The 19,333-nt window shown below is 45.2% G+C and overlaps 1 protein-coding gene across 1 annotated transcript in view; it reads right to left on the reverse strand.

Moving 5' to 3' along the window:
* The window catches only part of LOC144789783 (matrix metalloproteinase-17-like), a 184,089-nt gene that overhangs the window by 145,733 nt on the left and 19,023 nt on the right, over positions 1-19,333 (reverse strand). The gene's annotated exons all lie outside the window — the stretch shown is intronic.

Here is a 19,333-nt window from a genome sequence, read left to right on the forward strand (position 1 = left end):
ATGACGGCATTCGTGGAAGCTTCACCACTGCGATTGATGGGTAGTGAAGTTCAAGATGAAAGCAGCATCGAACAGGTACGACCTTCTGTCAGCAATGCGAATCAGAATGTCAATGGAGACAATCATGCACAAGAATGCATGATTACACCTATTTCCGAGTTAGTGGAACTTTCCCAGGAAGCTGTTGACAGTTTTTTCGAAAGCCTAAATGATATGATGTTCTCACCCGAACAGAAATAGAGACTTTTGAGCAAGCTCGCACACGGCGTTCCCTGAATTCGGCCTTCAACTTTAAATAATAAAGTCACATGAACTATTTTTCACTCCAGTTCACGGACAGCAACTCTTTCAGAAGCCCCAATTCATTTTTTCGGTTTTTCGGGACACTTACCTTCTGCTTAAAGTAAGAAACTATTCCTAAAGAACTAAGATTTCTATTTTTAGATACTTTATAGACTTTAGCTGCCCGCTGGTATGTTCACAAATATTTTATTCTGTGATGGAATGGTCTCAAAACTTTTTTCTGTATTTAAGAAACCATTTCATGTGTAATTCTCATATACCAAATAAGCAATAATGTATACAAATGCGTGATTACTTTAGCATTATTCCATAGCTTGAGTGCATACAATATATATGTCTGCAAATTTTCCGTATATTTGAAGAATTTCAAAATGCATTTATGTATTTTGGGGTGGTAAGGTATACACACTACTCTATAGTATGTTGTACTATGTTATACTATGCCTAGATTAGTAAATATGTCCATAGTTAGCGTGGAGTGGGTGTCATGTATTCCTATAGGTTCTGAATCGATCCCCCTATTCCTGACCCTATTCTAGTTAAACAAACCAACAAGTTAACTAGCAGTCAGCCCATGAGGCAGAAAACCCCCATGATGCAGATACCGTTATCTGACGCAGTCACACTACGGCACAGGAACGTGTTATCTGATTAGGTCATAACGCTTGCGATCTAATTAGACAAGCGATATTCCTCCAGCCCCTGATAAGGCATACGGAGTTCTCATAACAAATCAAACCTATGACAACCTGGGCAAAACCCTGCGGCCATTGTTTTGATTTCACAAGAACTTCAGTAAAAGAATGTGCTAACGAGCAAGTCGTATGACATCCTTATTGACGTATCTATGTCCATCCTTACGTCAATCTCGGCACCTTAAAGGTATAAATATTACCGATCTTGCCCTATGCAAACACACGCGTGGTGACGAGACGGAGCAGCCATACTTGCCGAAGCCAAGAGCAGAGCAGACCCCGCTGGCAGCAGCCCCGCCTTCCTGACGCGCTGAGAGACGCGCTGCTTTCTCCTGCCGAGAATCCAGCACCGGCGTTTCTGGGTAGCCCTCGCAGGCAGCCTGGAATATCGAGACCAGAGAGAGAGATACCATTCCTCATTCATCCTAACTTCCAGGTACAGAACTGAATAACCCCTCACAGAGAATTCTTTAGTTATTCACTTGGCAAAAACAAACTTAACTTAAACTGTAACTTTCTATTCCCGCCCACGTATTAGACTTAGGTCAGGTACACGGGGTAGGCGTATCTAGAAACACCAGTTGAGCACGTTTAGTCCAATGTATATGTGTATGTAATATATTTTATTCATTTTAAAACATCTTATGGCTTAGAAACCATATCAATGTTTTTACAGTATTATTTTATACTATTGCTTTTAATGTATGCACTTTACTTAACTATAAGTATTGCAATAATATCGATCCATTTCTCTTGTACGAGAAAAGAGACTGATCAATAAATAACACCTTTTTATTGAACACGCCCGTCTCTTCCTTTTCTCTACATTCTGATGAGACTAAGAATGCACGTACTGACTGAGTAAAATAAATTGCCTTTTGTTCACACGACTCTCGAGATTTACTCTTGATTAGGGGAGAGCAAAGTTGTCATGTTCTATGGTTGTCAGAAACTAAATCCCTTCTTGTCTAATCAGGGAAGTTAAGTCCTCCTTGAACATTCGAGAAAGTTTCTAGTGAACTCTGAGCTAAGCTGGCAAACCCAAAACTTTAAGTCTAGTATCGACAGTAGTAGACCTAGTTAACGTCTGGCCTAGGCCTTTACTGCTGTAGGTATTATTCCAATGCGCAGAGCCTATTGGGATGATAGGAACTACACTACAGTACAATCCGAAATTTTACATATAGAAGTGGGCCTGATCTGACACAGATGGGGGGAGTGAGAAGTGGAGAGCTCTGCTGGGGTGAGCATTGTTACTTTCATCCCATATCGCTGTGTCATTGTGAGCTATAAACATGTGGCCATAGTGTATAGATAGGTTCAACCTGCAGTGGTGGCCTAGAGTAAAGTCCCTTGGTTGCCAACCACTGAGTGTTATGTCATTAGTATTTAGTGGGGTCAGAAATGTAATATATGAAATTACATACCTATATAATATTCCAGTGAACCATAGGTCAGCTCTTCTTAACTTATCTGCCTATCAAAAGTAGTTTGCTGTTTGTGTTGTTTCCAATTTGTGGATTGTAAAGTGAAGATTGAGCTTGAGGGTGCAACTGTCTTTCCAGGTTCTGTTGCAGGGATGTGTGGTGGTGTAGTTGTCTTGGAAATAGACATGTTTGCAACTGTCGTCTGAAGTATATATGCTGATGGATGCTCCAAATGCTGACTAGTAGTAAATTCCAAAACTTGGTGTCTTGTACTGGGAAAGCTGTGCCTCCTTCTTATGGTAATGTGGAATGATAAGGAGTGCAAGTCTGGAGCGAAGTGTTCAGTTTTGTATGTATTGCTTGTATTTAACTTGTAAGTATAGCTGTCCTTTTCCTTGGGAGGCTCTGTGGACAATGCAAAGTACCATGACATGAACATTGCCCTTTGGGCTATAGGTAGCCAGTGACTGCAAGACTCAAGCCATATGCTCTCTTGGGTGAAAGGAGAGAATGAGTCTTGCAGCAGCAATATGGACGAGCTGTATTTAGCATATGATGAATAAGGCTACATCAAGATAGAGGCTGTTAGCATAGTCAAGTTTGGAGTGAGTGGATCCTGTGCAGCTTCTTTCATTGTTCAAGGTATGGGAAGATGCAATGCTGTGTCTTCGTAGGACATATGAGGCTGAAAGCATTAGTATTATAGTTGACCTCTCTAGACATATTTGATTATAATCTAAGATCTGTGTAGTATGAATACACTTTTTGATATTTATTGAGTCCTGTGAAATTATGACTTATCTTTGTCGAATTTAAGGTCAAAGCAAATAAACTGTTGCTATGCGGTCCTATATAATTAATGTACAAAACGCATTACACGTTACTGTTTTATTGGAAGAAGTAATGGAATGCTGGGTGATAGGAATGTTATGGATTCTCACAGATTCCAGATTTTTTTTTCACAGAAATATAAGGAATATCTGTGATTTGGCCAATGTTTGAAGTTGGAAGGGGCATTCTGGGTATGAAAAGGTATTCTGATCCACTCAATCCACACCACCCCAGACTACCTTAGGTGTCTTGTTTTCAGAATGTTTGGGCCTGGCAGGTTTTGCCTAGTGTGGACCATGCCCTAGCCTTAATTCGCAAGGAAAAATCTTGATGTTTCCTTCTTGCATTTTGGGTTCATTCCTTCCACAGGCGACAGCCCAGCCACACAAGTGGGATAGTATTGTCTTGAGGAGAAGTGCAGGAATGCTGTGTCATAGGATATATGTGGATCCCCATAGATTATGTTAGCGCAGTGTGCTTTCCATTTTGTTTTGCTGTGACATAATTGCTCAGAGCATGCTAGGTAATACAGAAAAACCAAAATAAATCACTCGGGACTCATGGAAAGCATATCATGTCCCGACATTGATTTTGGAAAAGAAAATGTTTCTTGTGTTTTAACCAGAATTTTCTTTTTTTCTCAGAACTGTGTATGACCTGTTAAGGTCCACCATGCTGTGAAAGTAGTGTATTTGACAACAAAGGGTCTGCCCTAAAGCAGTTAAAACCCACCAAATCCATGCAGCCAGATGTCCTGTCCAACAAGAATGGCCAACAAGCTCCAGGGATATGATGGCCACATTGCACTAACTTCTTTGTTCCACAATCGTAGGGGACTGCTTCAGTTCCAGAAAGCCCCCAGGATGGTAGGCTTCTTAGACTGAGGAACAGCGAAAAGCACAATGGCCAAAGAAAGGTGGCAGTGGCTGGTCATGGCCATCACAGCCAAAAGAAAGTTTCAGTTGCCATAAATGGTCCATGGAGGAGAAGACTAGTGAAATAATAAAAACTTATTGAGAGGTACCAAGAAAATAGAGAGAAGAGGTTCTAGAAAAGGCTAGTAGAAGATGAGAAAGAGAGGGGAGTAAATAGAAAAAGCAAGTGAAAGCAGGAGAGACAGGAAGGGGAACGTAGACAGTAGCAGCAGCAAATAGAAGGATGTGGTGGGGAAGACGTGAGAGAGGCAGGGGGACAGAGATTGGGAGATGAGTAGAGAAAAGAGAAAGTAGACTAGAGCCTCTAGGAGCAATATGAGACCTTGATACACATGGGGAGAAATGATTGGAGATGTGAAGTGGAATTAAAAGTTTATTGTGTTTTGGCTAATACACCTGTCCCAATGTGATTCAAATGCACAATTGTGCACTTTTCTAAAAGGAATATTAGTGTAAGATCAAAATATCACTTTGTTATAGTGATCTTTGAAGTCCTATTATGGTCTAACCATTATTACTTGATGCACATTGCTTTTTACAAATTTGTTAGGCATGGCACCCCCTGGGATGAATGTTACTACAACCTCTTGGTGAGACGTGCTAACCTCTTCCCTTTGAATGCATTTTATGTTATTTATTTTGAAGGTTTTATATAGTGCGAACATGACCCTTGCGGGAATCAGAGTACTTTACAAGGGAAGAAAGATGAACAAAAGAACACTGTATGCCATAATTATGTCTTGCTATACAAACATCCGTTATGAGGGTTAGATACATTGTTTATGTGAGTTTACTAATGAGAAGAGACTTTGCTTCTTTCTTAAAAGAAGCAGTAGAGGGATTCAGTCTGTTTTCCAGGGGCAGTGCATTCCATATCCTAGGAGCGATTCCAGAGAAGGCCCGGTTGTATGTTTTCTTTTTGGCAAATCGTTGCAGTTTCAGAAGAAGATTGCTGGAACTTCTATAGAATCTGTTACCACATGAGAGCACCAATTTCTGGGCTAGATAACTCGAGGTATTCTGATGAAGGGCTTTGTGAGTCATGCAAAAGATTTTAGTTAAATTCTTGCTTCGAGTGGTAGCCAGTTAAGAGCTCTAAGGTCAGGGGAAATGTGGCAGTTTCTTTTGGAACCCATGATGAGCATGGCCACTGCATTGAGTGAGGCTCTTAGAGGGGCTGTTGTAGATCTAGGAAGTCCACAAAGAGTTGCACTCCTATAGTCTAGTCTGGGGATTACTAGTGCTTGTACTGCCAATTTGAAGTAATTTGTTAGAAGGAAGAGTTTTAATTATCTCGTAATATTCATCTGTATGTTTGCTCCTTTTGTTGCGGCACTGATATGTTTTTGCACGTTTAGATTTCTGTCAAGTGTTAATCCCATTAATTTCCCTGAATCGATAATTTGCGGTTGTCAGTTAAGCGCTGTTAATTGTTTAAGCCATTCTTCTATGATGGTTGTTTGGTTGGGTGGCGCGATTAGGAAGAATTCAGTCTTGAGGGTGTTCAGTTTCAGGTGGTTTTCAGCCAGTCAAATCTGAGTTTTTTGTAGAGCTAAATTGAGAGATTGGATGTCCTCCATAGAAGTGACCTTTTAAAGTATAGTTGTGTATCGTCTGCGTACATGTGATAGTGGATGTTTGAGGAGAGCGAATATTGGTGAGCGGGTCCATGAATAGGTTGAAAAGTGTAGGTAAGAGGGATCAGCCCTGCGGGACTCCTAATACGACTGGAACGGCCATTAATAATGATTGATTGGTCTTGAATCTTTGGATCTATTTTGAAGGTAAGAGGTGAACCAATTTATTACCGATCCAGATAAGCCTGTTCTATATTTCAGGAGGTCCAGAAGATAGTCATGTTTGACGGTGTCAAATGCTAAAGATAGGTCGAGCAGTATTAGTAGACAGGCTTCGTTTTGGTCTAGGATTTTTAGTGCATCATCCACTATGTGGATCATAGCACACTCAGTACTGTGCCCTCCACGAAAGCTGAAGTAATTTGCGAGAAGATAATCTATGAAGGGGTCGAGGGGTTTAATGACGTGAGCGCTTTTAAGATTGCGTCTTTACTGGAAATTTTGAATTAGGGCCATACAGCCTTATTTATTAGGGCAAACTTTGGTGTGCATATGTTAAGGATTGCTAGAGAGGAATATGTGGGGTCTTTGTGGGTGTCAGTATGATTTACTAAGGCCTTATATAGGTCCATCTTCATGTTTTCTGTCTTCTCAATGAAAAAAGAGGCAAGTTCTTCGCAGATGGGTAGTGTGCTTGGTCCAACTTGAGGAGTGTATGGTAGGCCATTTGATTGGCCATTTGATTGTGCTTTGACTAATTCAAATAGCTTTTTGGGTCGATTTTTGGGTTGGTCTAACTGGTTCCTTTGAAGTTTGCTTTTGACCTTCTGATATTGTTATAGTAGGAGTTTCTGGTAGCTCTTAACAGCTTAAGGTGGACAGGGGACGGTGATGATCTCCCTCGACGTTAAATTAATCTTAAGGAACGTCTGTCCTCATTGAGTCTGTCGTCGTACCATGGCTTGGAATCTTTTGTGGAGAGCCTCTTAAGTTATAGCGAAGCAAATGTGTCTATTACCGTGGTCACAGAATTAAAGTAGTGGTTAGTCAGAGATTGAACATCAGATAGGCCTTCAGGGGGAAGCAAGAGGTTGAAATAAGAGAATGTGAGTTAATCCGCGCTGGCCATATTTAGGTTCCTTTTCCACATTTTAGGTTTTGTAGGGTTGGGCTGAATATAATGTTGCTGCTTCATTAATGAAGAATATGATGGAATGGTGGTCAGACCAATCACTGGAGAGGATCGTTTCGAGTTGAGTCAGCATTGGAAATGACCAAGTCTAGGATTGAACCCTTGTCATGTGTGGGGCTGTTGCAGATTTGGGTACGGTCGAAGTCCATGAGGAATGCTTTGAGGCTATTAACCGCAGAGTCGTTAGGGCAGTTCCAATGAAGATTGAGATCTCCGAAAAATATTTGGGTACTTTGTTGTCCTGTATTTGTAGTCATGATATCCATGAATTGTTCAATGAAAGTGAGGTTTTCAACTGGAGGATGGTAGAATGTGTGCACTGAACAAACTGGCTTGCTGTTGCTTGTGATATCAATTCAAAGGTATTCCCATGAGGACAATACGGGTGAATGAGATCAGTTCATTGAGAGACTGCTTCGATGTATGCAGGTAATGCCGCCCCCTGGTCTATCAGTTTTGTCTACTCTGGTGATGTCATGGTTTGGGGGGACCAGAATAAGAGGTCAGGCTCATGAGTGAGAATAAGATCAGCTATATCAGCAGCATGTATTGAGGCTGATCTACAGTTTAGTAGTATACATTCAGAGATGGGACTTGATGGGAGCTAGAGGTTCTTGGGTGAGGGGGACTTGCGTAAGATTGTCATTCGTTATTCCTCTAATGTTGGGCTTTGGAGCTCTGTGTGGATTAGAGGGTTTGGTTTGGATTAGGGAATATTTATTAGTGTTGTCTGAGCACTCTGTGTTATGGGTGGGATGTGGGAGATCACAGGAGCGGAGTGGGGAGTGAATATCTTTGGTCGATAGAGGATCCTTCCATCAGACTGGTCGGGTTGTGGCATTGGGGTAAGGTACTGTTCTCCATCTTGTGAGCAAATGCTTCAGGATGGTGATTGCATCTTGTGGGGGTATGGGGAGAGTTTACTATGGAAGTTTGTATTTTAACCCTTATCATGCCATCTAATCTTAGGTGGATGTAAAATCAGGTGCCATAGAATTTGGAGGTCATCTTTAACTTTTTGCAATGAAAGCAACAGTTCATCAAGTCTGGGATCTAGTGATGGTTGTGTGCTTATTGTTTGGTCCGGGGGTAGGGGAGGGGTGGGTGGGCTAGGGATGGGGCGTGGGGGGTTACAATAGCCTGAGTCGACATAGTGAGACCAGCAGGGATGGCTATAGGGAGGGGGGGAATAGAGGGAGGCGGAGAGGCATGTACCGAGTGGATGTGAGGAGGGGTTAGGGCTGTGGTGTTGTTCAGGTTAATGGGTCAGATTGGAAAAAATGCTACTTATTTGGGGATTATGTGTAGGCTGTGTACTGTTGGAGTTAGGGGGGTGGGTTTCTAATCCAGCGTATCTGCTGGAGCTGGACTGGGTATGTATATAAGTTGGGTCAAAAGAGGTGATTGCCTTGTAGGGGATTCAGGAGGGTTGTTAGGGGCGTTCTGGAATTGAGAGAGCTTGGAGAGGGGGGATAGGGTCTCATGACTTTTTCCTTGATGAGAGGACAAATGTTGTCAAGTAAGATCAAGTTACGGTCTGATGATTGTATGGGGATGATCCCATTATGATAAATGTGGATTTTTCCTTCTGCTTTGTAAATTGGTGAGGTGACGATCAAGATCCTGAGACCGTGTGCTGTTTTCCTAGATGTGGAGACCTGGAATAGGGTGAAAAAAGCTTTCCTTCATTGGGCTTTTCTCTTTGTGTAAAAAATAATGTCATTAGTTCTAGTTCCTTTGTTTGTAGAGAAGTAGGGGTCCGAGATTAGGGTCTTGGTGTGATTTGAGTTGATTATGTTTTAAACATTTGGCTGCTTTTTTTGTTAGGTTTAGGGGGGTACTTAATGGTATAACTATGTTGTCCTGCAAGCTCCATAATGGAGTCGATGCTATAAGGAAAAGTAAGGAGGTATGGAAAGTAGAAGAAAATGGTGATGTTAGGTTGAGATAATGAAGGGGGTGATTTAGTAAAATTCTTTAAAAAACACACCAAGGGAGGTACCCTCAAATCCAATGAAGGACAGGGTGAGAATTTGCAACAGAAAATATTTGTCCCTACACATAGTCTGTTTCGCCAGTTGTACAGAAATACCCTCTCGCCTGCCACAGTAGAACTGTGGGAGGTAACTAAGCCACTCTTGATTGCAAATCTGGTCTTACAAAGAAACACTATAGACTGTAGGTATACACTTCCTCTTACTTAACACAGTATTTGTAGAACAATAAAAACACCTTCATAAGAGCACTATAGAGTTATAATGCATAAACCAATACTTTTGAATAAAAATGATTCAATTTTATTCTTAAAAACAAGGTATTCAACTTGTACATGGTTTCATACATCACATATACAAATTAATACAAAATAATTCATTACAAAAAACCAAAAAATTCGACGCGGCGTTTCGGTGCTTTTGTTGAAGATCCGACACCTTCTTCAGGACCGTTTTTTTCTCTTAAAAACTGAGAGGTGGTACAAAAAATTCCCTTTTCCCTTCTCATTTTTCTTTTTCCATTCCCCTCTATATCCTTTCCTCACCTTTCATCCCATACCGTACATCCCAAGCCCCAGGGGGGGGTCACAAGGCACACCACGAAACATGGACATACAGGCCAGCACCAAAACGTAAGAAAAGAAGAAACACCAGCGATAGCACTGCACCACCGTGACAGACCCAACAAAAGCTAGCCTGACCACGAACCTGAAGGTGGTATCCATGAACGTTAAAGGCCTGAACCATCCGGTCAAACGCAGGAAAATACTGGAGCACCTGGCCAAACTAAAGGGGGACATCTACACACTGCAAGAGACCAAACTCTCAGAGGAAGAAGCAAAGCTACTCAAAGCAAGATGGATAGGGGAAGTACTCTGCTCGCCGGCAAAAGGGAAGAAACGAGGAGTAATAACCATCCTGAGCAAGAGGGCCAACCTAACGATACAAAAAACAAACGCAGACGAAGACGGACGCATGCTAATAACAAGCGTCCAGAAAGGTAGCGACCGAACACACGTAGCCAACATCTACGGACCAAACTCTGGAGATAAACAATTCTGGCAGGAAGTGGACAGCAAACTATCCGACTTACCGCAAGAAGACCTCCTGCTCGTAGCAGGAGACATGAACAAGACAATGAATCAGGCCACGGACAGGCACCCAAACAGACCAAGCCATGACTCCCACAACAACAACACCCTGAAAGACCTGTGCATCAAACAACACCTAGCAGACCCATGGAGGCTACAGCACCCAACGGCGCGCGAGTACACGTTCTACTCACACCCACACAACTCCTACAGTAGGATTGACTATATACTGATGTCCAACACATACACGCACCTAATAGAAGAAACGGAGATAGCTCCAATAACCATCTCAGACCATGCTCACATATCACTCACTCTGAGCGGCAAACACAACGAAAACCCAACGAGAAGATGGAGACTAAACGACGACATCCTGCAGAACAGAGAAAACGTGAAAGAAATTGATGAAGCAATCAAAGACTACCTCAAACACAATGATAATGGCGAAGTAGGGAAGAGCACCATATGGGACGCCCTCAAAGCGACACTAAGGGGTAAATTGATCAACATCAAATCAAGGATGAACAGAAGCAGAAACAAAAAAATCTCCGAAATAGAGGAGGAGATAAAAGCACTGGAGAGAGGTCATTGCGCAAACATAACAGACAAGAACACACTCACCTTGCTCACAAAGAAGAAATACGAACTGAACAAGATTTTAAGCGAGAGAGCAGGCTCCTGGCTAACAAAATTCAAATCCGTGAACTTGTGCGCAGCCAACAAAGCAGGGAAACAGCTGGCATCCTACCTAAAGGCAAAACAAAGGCAGCACACAATCGCAGCGATAACAGACAAAACGAACAAGTCCCAAACAATGAACAAAGGAATACTAGAGGTCTTCAGACAGTTCTACCAAGAACTATACTCCGAGGATAAGAACCTGAGCAAAGACGCAGGACTCACTCTTCTCAATGACACCAATCTGCCAGAACTCAAAGAGGAAGAGAGGGTGTCGCTCGAAGCCGATATAACAGAAAAAGAAATTGAAGCAGCAATCAGCCAGCTAAAACAGAACAAAGCGCCAGGACCAGATGGATACTCCACCATGTTCTACAAAACCTTCGGCCACCACATAAAAACGCTACTGGCAGAAACATACTCGGCCTGCATACAGAACGGCAAGATGACCAACCTCCCCCTCCTCCGCCAATAACACTTGCCCACCACAAACCTCACAGTCAGAACTCCTACACCATCATCTTCCCCCCCCCTCCTCTCTACAAAGCTTCGACGCACTTTCAAGCAAAAACTCATCCGCAAACATGAAGAAACCCTAATCACTGACATCTACCACTCGACCTCCGTAGGACCGATGAAGATGGACCTAATATTCCACACAGAAAGACCCGAATATTGGGTCTCCACAATTAGAACGCGGATGTTCATCGCCAAAACCACCCCCACTGCTCACAGCTGCAAACTAACTACGATTCTTCCATTCAGATCAGTTGGCAAGGGCTATACAACCGTGACTATCTTCACCAATGGCACAGTCCTCATACAAGCCAACAATGATAACCTGGAAGCTTTTGACTCCTTATTCCCCTCTCTCAAGTCAGCCCTCCCTTCCCCGACGCACCTCGCATCTACACCGTCACCGTCCACTCCCTATACAGACAGAGAAGACCGCGACATGACCCCCCTCGATCCACATACAGCCCGTCAGGCTCCCTCCCCACCCGCCACATCCCACCCCCCACGCCCACCCATCCACAACCTACAGGAAAGCCAAATCTCACCCTCTTCCACCCTCCCTTACCACCTCTCCCCCCATAGCTACCTCTCACCTCTGAGGACAATCACCCCCCGGTCAACTGGCAGCTCACAGCCAACGAGCCTCCCCTCGAATATCCCCCCCACTCTCCCACCTCCGAGGACAATCACCCCCCGGTCAACTGGCAGCTCAGAGCCAACGAGCCTCCCCTCGAATATCCCCCCCACTCTCAAACGTCCCCCGTCTTATCCTCCTCCTGACCCTCCCCCCTTCCCGCCCATGTCCAATATCTCACCCAGCCCTCTTCCCACACAACCCCCGCCCTCTACCCCGATCCCTATCTCCCAACCCACTCCCCCGCACTACAACACGCTCGGCCCCACTGCAGTTGCCCACAACCCCCCCATTGATTCCACTACTAAGCGGGTCACAGCCTTGGAAAAACAGGTCGACTCCATCACCCAAGGCCTAATTGAAATACTCCTCAACCTCGGTATAGCCTGTATTCCCCCAAAATTCCCTCCCCGAACGCCTCTCCTCGCCAACGACAACACCACCCAGGGACCCACAGTACCCCACAATGCACAATATAATCCCTCCAAACATCCCAATACCCCTCACCAATCGCCCCTCCTCGCCAACGACAGCATCTCCCAGGGGACCACAGGAGCCCTCAACGCTCACCCGATCGATCCCTATCCCAAGAGCCTGGCTTCCAGTCCCAAAAAACCTGAACTCTCCAGAGCCCCATGGACTAGGCCCCCGACCACTACCTCATCTCACATCCCACCTTGCTCTAAACACCTGACCACTAGACCACTCAGATCAGAAGCGCCTATGTCAGACAGAGAAGCAACATTACTAGCCACGTCCTACGACTCTCCCATCCCAGTCTCACCTAAATCTAAAATCCAAGTAATCACTGGTTATCGGAAAGATCAACTCACCCTCAAACGACAAAGATTACCAGTCCTCACCGCCATACCCAGAGAAGCTAAAGACAAACCATCCAGCATGCAGGAGAGAATCACCAACTGCCTCCTAATCAACTGCAGATCGGCCTCACTACATGCAACGAACATAGCTGAAGCCATCCTTACACACGACATAGATGTTGCGTTCCTCACTGAGACCTGGCTAAATAAGTCATCTCCCCCCTGCCTAGACATGCTGGTTCCTCCGGGATTCTCCCTCATCTCCAAAGACAGGATAGAACAACGAGGAGGTGGAGTTGCTATCATCCACAAGGACAGCTGGATCATCACAGAAACCTCCCCCTTTGAATACAACTCATTTGAATGTCTATCCGTTTCCATCAAAACCAAAGACAATGATTCTCTATTTTACCATCTACTCTATCACCCCCCGGGCAGAAACAATGAGTTTGGAGACCAACTATCCAACCTGATCGCTCAAGACGCTCTCGGCGATTCCAAAAACCTAATTCTTGGTGACCTAAATCTCCGATGGAATGAAACCCGCAACCCTCTAATTAGATCGCTATCCAACCTCCTCGCAGATAACAACCTCACTCAACATTGCACCGAGGAGACACACTACAAAGGAGCCACACTGGACGCCATCATTGCACAAAAGAATTCAATCACGATCAACCACATACTCCCCGTTGACTGGTCAGATCATCATATGATCCTATTCCACATTAATCACCCTATCATCCCGTTCAAACCTCCCCAAGACCCACCCAAATGGTCAAGAAACCTCTCTCAAGTCCCCCTAGACATTCTAGAAGGGCAGCTAAGCTCACTTCTCCCAGACAACTCTCCACACCTTTCGACCAACAATCTCATTGACCAGTACAACTCTGAGCTAGTCTCCATTCTCGATAATCTAGCTCCTCCTAAGCTCAAAAGAAGCCGTACCACCCCGTCCAGAACCTGGTTCAATTCGGACCTCAACGCAGAAAGAAGAACATTGAGAGCCAAAGAAAGAAAGTGGAGAAACAACCCAACAACCTTCCTTCGCCTACAACTAAAAACAGCCCGAAAGAAGTATAACAACCATATCAAAAACAAGAAATCCAACTTCTTCCGAGAGGCACTTGCCAACTCCAAAAACAGACCTAAGGAACTCTACAACATAATCAGACACCAAACATCCAAGCCTCTGCCCTCACCCCTGCAGGCGTCCAAAGAACTATGCGACAACTTCGCCAGCTTCTTCAACGACAAGGTCCTAAAAATCGAACTATCTCTAGACATCAGCAACACGACCATCCCTCAGGCCCTCCCTTCCGACCCCCCTCCCCTACCTTGGCTAAGCTTTCGCCACGTGCAGGAAACGGAGATAATCTCGCTAATCTCGACCTCCAAACCATCAGCTCACATCTCAGACCCCATTCCCCCCTCACTTGTCAAAAAAATGAAGCTCACCTTAGCACCAATATGGGGCAAAATCATAAACAGCTCCCTACAAAGCGGAGTGGTCCCCGACTGTCTAAAAATGGGACAAGTCACACCTTTGCTGAAAAAACCCGGCCTTGACTCTGCAGACTTGAACAATTTCAGACCGATATCCAACCTCCCTCTACTCGCCAAAACACTGGAACGCTGCGTGCTCCTGCAACTAACTCATCACCTGGATAACATCAATCTCCTGGACCCCCTCCAATCTGGCTTCAGACAAGGTCGTAGCACAGAAACCGCAATGCTGAACATCATAGACGACATTCACGGTTCTCTTGACGCTGACAAGTGCTGCCTTCTCATACTCCTCGATCTATCCGCAGTGTTCGACACGGTAGACCATAAGCTCCTCATCAAAACTCTGCAAGTAAGAGCCGGCCTCGGCGAGGTAGTTCTTGACTGGTTTTCTTCCTTTCTCCACAACCGCTCGCAAATAATAAAACTGAAGAACTTCACCTCCGAAACACAGCAAGTCAATAAGGGTGTCCCCCAAGGATCAGTACTTTCTCCTCAGCTCTTCAACATCTATATGGAACCGCTCGCCAAACTACTCAGGAATGCCAACATCCTCTTCCACCTCTACGCGGATGACACGCAGATCTACCTGGAAACCTCTTCACCCAACGACATCCATAGACTAAATGCTGTCTTAAAAGATGTTCAAGATTGGCTGACAAAAAACCACCTGAAACTCAATCCCGACAAGACCGAAACCCTTCTCATATCAAACAAAGAAGACAACCCTCAAGTCATGGAGTGGCTGAAGTCGATCGATGCTCTTAAAGGTTCTCTCACGCCAACGGACTCCGTCAAATCTCTGGGCTTCACCCTAGACCCCAAACTCACCTTGACAAACCACATCAAGAACTCGGCAAAAATTGCTTTCTTCAACCTCAGACTGCTGAACAAAATCAAACCTTTCATTCCTAACAAGGATCTTAAACTAGCTACACAATCTCTAGTCCTATCTAGACTGGACTATGGGAATTCAATCCTTACAGGTATCCCCAAATCACACTTGGCGCCACTAAAAACAACACTACATGCGGCAGCAAGAATGATCACAGGATGCAAAAAATTCGACCACATCTCCCCAGCACTCAAAGAACTTGAATGGCTTCCGGTGGAAATGCGTAGCTCCTTCAGAACGGCCTGCCTAACCCACAAAGCCCTCCACACCGGTAAACCTGAATACCTGGCAACCAAGCTCAAAAAAGCAGGCCAAAGCAGATATTTGAGAAGCTCCAACTCCCTGCTGCTCATCCTTCCAAAAACCAGAAAGAAGAAAACTGCGGACTGCTCCTTCACTGGAAATGCCCCCAAAATATGGAACTCTATCCCTCCACATATCAGAACTCTACCGTCCTATGCGGAATTCAAGAACCAACTCAAATCCTTGTTCCTCTTCCGCTCCCTAGGTCCCAGATAACCAGGATCTCCCACTGAACTATGTGTTAGCTATGTATCCTTACACCAAAAGTCCCACTGTTACGCACTTTCCCTCCCCCAATACTGGACTGCCTCTACTTGTTACATGTCTTGTTGTTCACCCTGTCACGCCTGTTACTGTAAAGCGCTCTGCTACCTTCGGGTCTTGTTAGCGCTATAGAAAACTTCTAAATAAATAAATAAATAAATGACGGAGTCCATGAGCGAAGCAAACATCACAATAATCCCCAAGGAGGGGAAAGACCCACAGTACCCTCAGAACTACAGACCCATCTCGCTAATAAACGTCGACTGCAAAGTCTACGCAAAGATACTAGCCAATAGACTAAACAAAGTTCTACCAGACATCATTCACAGCTCACAAGTGGGATACATCAAAAGCAGGCTATCGCAAGACAATACAAGGCTACTATGCCATCTGATCAATCACACAACACAAAGCAGCGAACAGGCAGTCATGATAGCGCTAGACGCAGAGAAAGCCTTCGACAGAGTCTCCTGGCAGTTCCTAAGAAACTGCATGGGAAGATTCGGCCTGGGGGAGAAATACATAGCAATGGTGATGGCCCTCTACAACAAACCAAAAGCAAAAATAGTGGTGAACGGAAGTACATCCGAAACGCTCACACTAGGAAGAGGCACCAGACAAGGATGCCCCCTCTCTCCCGGCCTCTTCCTGCTGGCACTAGAACCCCTACTAGCTAGAATTAGAGACAATACGGAAATTACGGGCGTCAAGGTCAAAGAGAAGACAGTTAAACTAGCGGCGTACGCGGATGACATCCTAATCACAACCACAAACCCATCCCCGTCAATAAAAGCGCTCATGGACACAATAGGAGAGTACGCGGAAGCCTCAGGGTACAAACTCAACAAAGACAAATCGGAGTGCAAACCAATGAACGTCCACACCACAAGAGAGGTCCTCGGGGAATCCGGCCTGGCATGGCAGACAAAACCACTCAAATACCTAGGACTGCACTTTGGGAGAGACCTATCATCCACGCTTCAGCACAATGAGGACCTAACGCTGAAAAAAATAAAAGAAAGACTAGAACTATGGTCGCCAAAATACATAAGCTGGTGGGGAAGGATAGAAACTATCAAAATGATGATAACGCCGGCGATAAACTACGCGCTAACCATGCTACCACTCCTGATGACAGAAGCCTTCCACAAGAAACTAGACAAACTTATTAACATCTTCCTATGGAAAAACAAAAAACCCAGAATCAGCCTACACAAACTGAGACTAACCAAGGACCTTGGGGGCCTCAATCTGGCAAATTTCAAAACATACCAAACAGCCTGCCTGGCAAGGCAAGGTACAGCCTGGGTAGACGACACCCAAACATACAAACCAGTCTGGATAGAGGTAGAGAAAGACATCCTGGGAGGCCTCAACCCAATAGCTCTTCTAACAGCAAACAGACACCCCCAAAGATCTAACCCAATACTGAAACACACGAGGGAAGCGCTGATGAAAATAGACAGACGCATGATGCAGAAGTTGAAAGGCACAGCATGGGAATCTATCTGGTTCAATACAAAAGTAACTTACCAAGGGGCAACAATGCACAACGACATATGGATCGAGAAAGGAATTAGTCTCCCCAAACAGATGGAAACCAAGCAGGAACCGCTGACATTCCAAAACATACAGCAACTACACGGTCTCCCAAACCAAGAGCTCTACAACTTCCTCAAGATCAAGACAGCCATAACGAGAGCAAACCTACACAGAGAGGAACCAAGCATCATCAAATATATGCAGACCCTCAACTCAGCAGGCCACCAAACTGCAAAGATCTACAAGCTCCTGAGCCCCTCTACACTGTCGCAAAACAAGAAAATAACAAACACATGGGAAACACTCCTAGGCAGGCAACTAAATGAAAAAGAACGGGCAAAAATGTGGGGCTCAGCGACAACAAACAAAGTCACCCCACAACTAGCGCAAACCAAATTCTGGCTCCTCCATAGGGCCTACTGGACACCTTCCAAGCTCCACAAGGTCGGCATTGCAGAATCGGGCAACTGCTGGAACTGCCAAAAAGAGGAAGGAACACTCGAGCACCTCATTTTCAAATGCGTGAAAGTCAATAAGTTTTGGACACAGATCAACACCTTCATAAACGACATGCTCAGAGCAGACCTAACAATCAGCTTTGTAAGCCTAGCAACAGAACACCTGACCGCAAACCTAAACAGCAGAAAAGAAAGAGACCTACTAGACCTGCTCCTCACAGCGGCCCTAAAAATAATCCTGACAAACTGGAAGAACACGTCCAAAGCGAACTTTAAAACGTGGATTAATTGGGTCACCTTCCTGAGAGGAGCAGACAACATCACAGGCAATTTCTCTAAGGAGCACAACGCCAAAGTACACATGTGGGGCCCACTCGACGAGCATCTGAGGAAGACCAAGCAACCATAACCACAAGTGAGGCACCCCAACACCCCCCCCCTTCCCCCCTCTCCTCTTCTCTCTTTCTCTCCTTTTTCTCCTTCACTCTCCCCCCTCCTCTCACCTGGGGGAAACCAAAGGGAAAAGCGCGCATTCACAAATGGACTGTATATATAAAAAAACTGCCAATGTATATTCCACTTATATTTTTTTTATCAATAAAAAATTTACTAAATAAAAAAAACAAAAAAAAACTGAGAGGTGGTTATTTCACTTTAAACACACCCAGTGAATGCCTGATGGCACTGTGTATTCATTTCATGGATCAACTCTATTCATATAGAACCTTTACCACGTGCAATCCTTCATCAGTTTAGATAGAAGAAGAGACACTGTGGTTCCTCAATTATCGATGATACATACACTTCATGAGTATTGTTAACGGTCTCTTGAAATCCGACCCGACACACCTTTACACAGCAACCCGGATACGTGTGTCGGGTCGAATTTTAAGAGACCGTGCTTCGCTATCACTAAGATTATCCCCATCATCAGAAGCGGGATTAAACTAATAAGAGAAGTATCCCATTCCCTGGGGCCAGCCTTTGTTTTTTTTATTATTTATTGTTTTATAATTTGAGGAGGGGGGCGCGTGTCCCCTCTCCTGGGCCACTAATAGCCCCGGGGACCCCATCCCCTGGGCCCCGGGGACCCATCCCCTGGGGCTGGCCCTCTCAGTTGGGTACCGTGGGGGGGTACCCAATCCCTCCTCGGTCCCGCCGGCATTGCTTTTCCACACGGGGAGCAGCTAACATGCTGCTTCCCATGTGGAAAAGCAATCTGCTTTGCTATTTGCAAGAGAGAGCAGGTTTCCCTGCTCTCTCTTCCCAATAGCAAAGCAGTTTGCTATGGCAGGGTGGGGGCTGCGAGGCTCCCACCCTGCCATAGCAAACTACAGTGTCCCGGCGGTGGGCACCCCGGGACACTGCAGGAGCCGGCCCTGGGGGTGGCGGTCCCCAGGGCCCTTGAGGGCTCCCTCCTTCTTCAAAGCCCCAGGGGTTGGGGGGTCCGACATGGACCCTCCCCCAATTTACATATTGAGCGCCCCGGGGAGGTGGCGGTCCCCAGGGCGTGTGGGGGGTTCAAGCCCCCACACAGGTTTTTTTTGATTAAATAAAAAATAAGCCCCGGGTGTGGCGGTCCCTGGGGCTGCGGGGGGGCAGTGTGCCCCCCTGCAATGGCAATTACATTGAGCCCTGGGGGGTGCCGGTCCCCGGGGCTGAGGGGAGGCT

Source organism: Lissotriton helveticus, chromosome 1_1, assembly GCF_964261635.1.
Source record: "Lissotriton helveticus chromosome 1_1, aLisHel1.1, whole genome shotgun sequence".
NCBI lineage: Eukaryota > Metazoa > Chordata > Amphibia > Caudata > Salamandridae > Lissotriton > Lissotriton helveticus.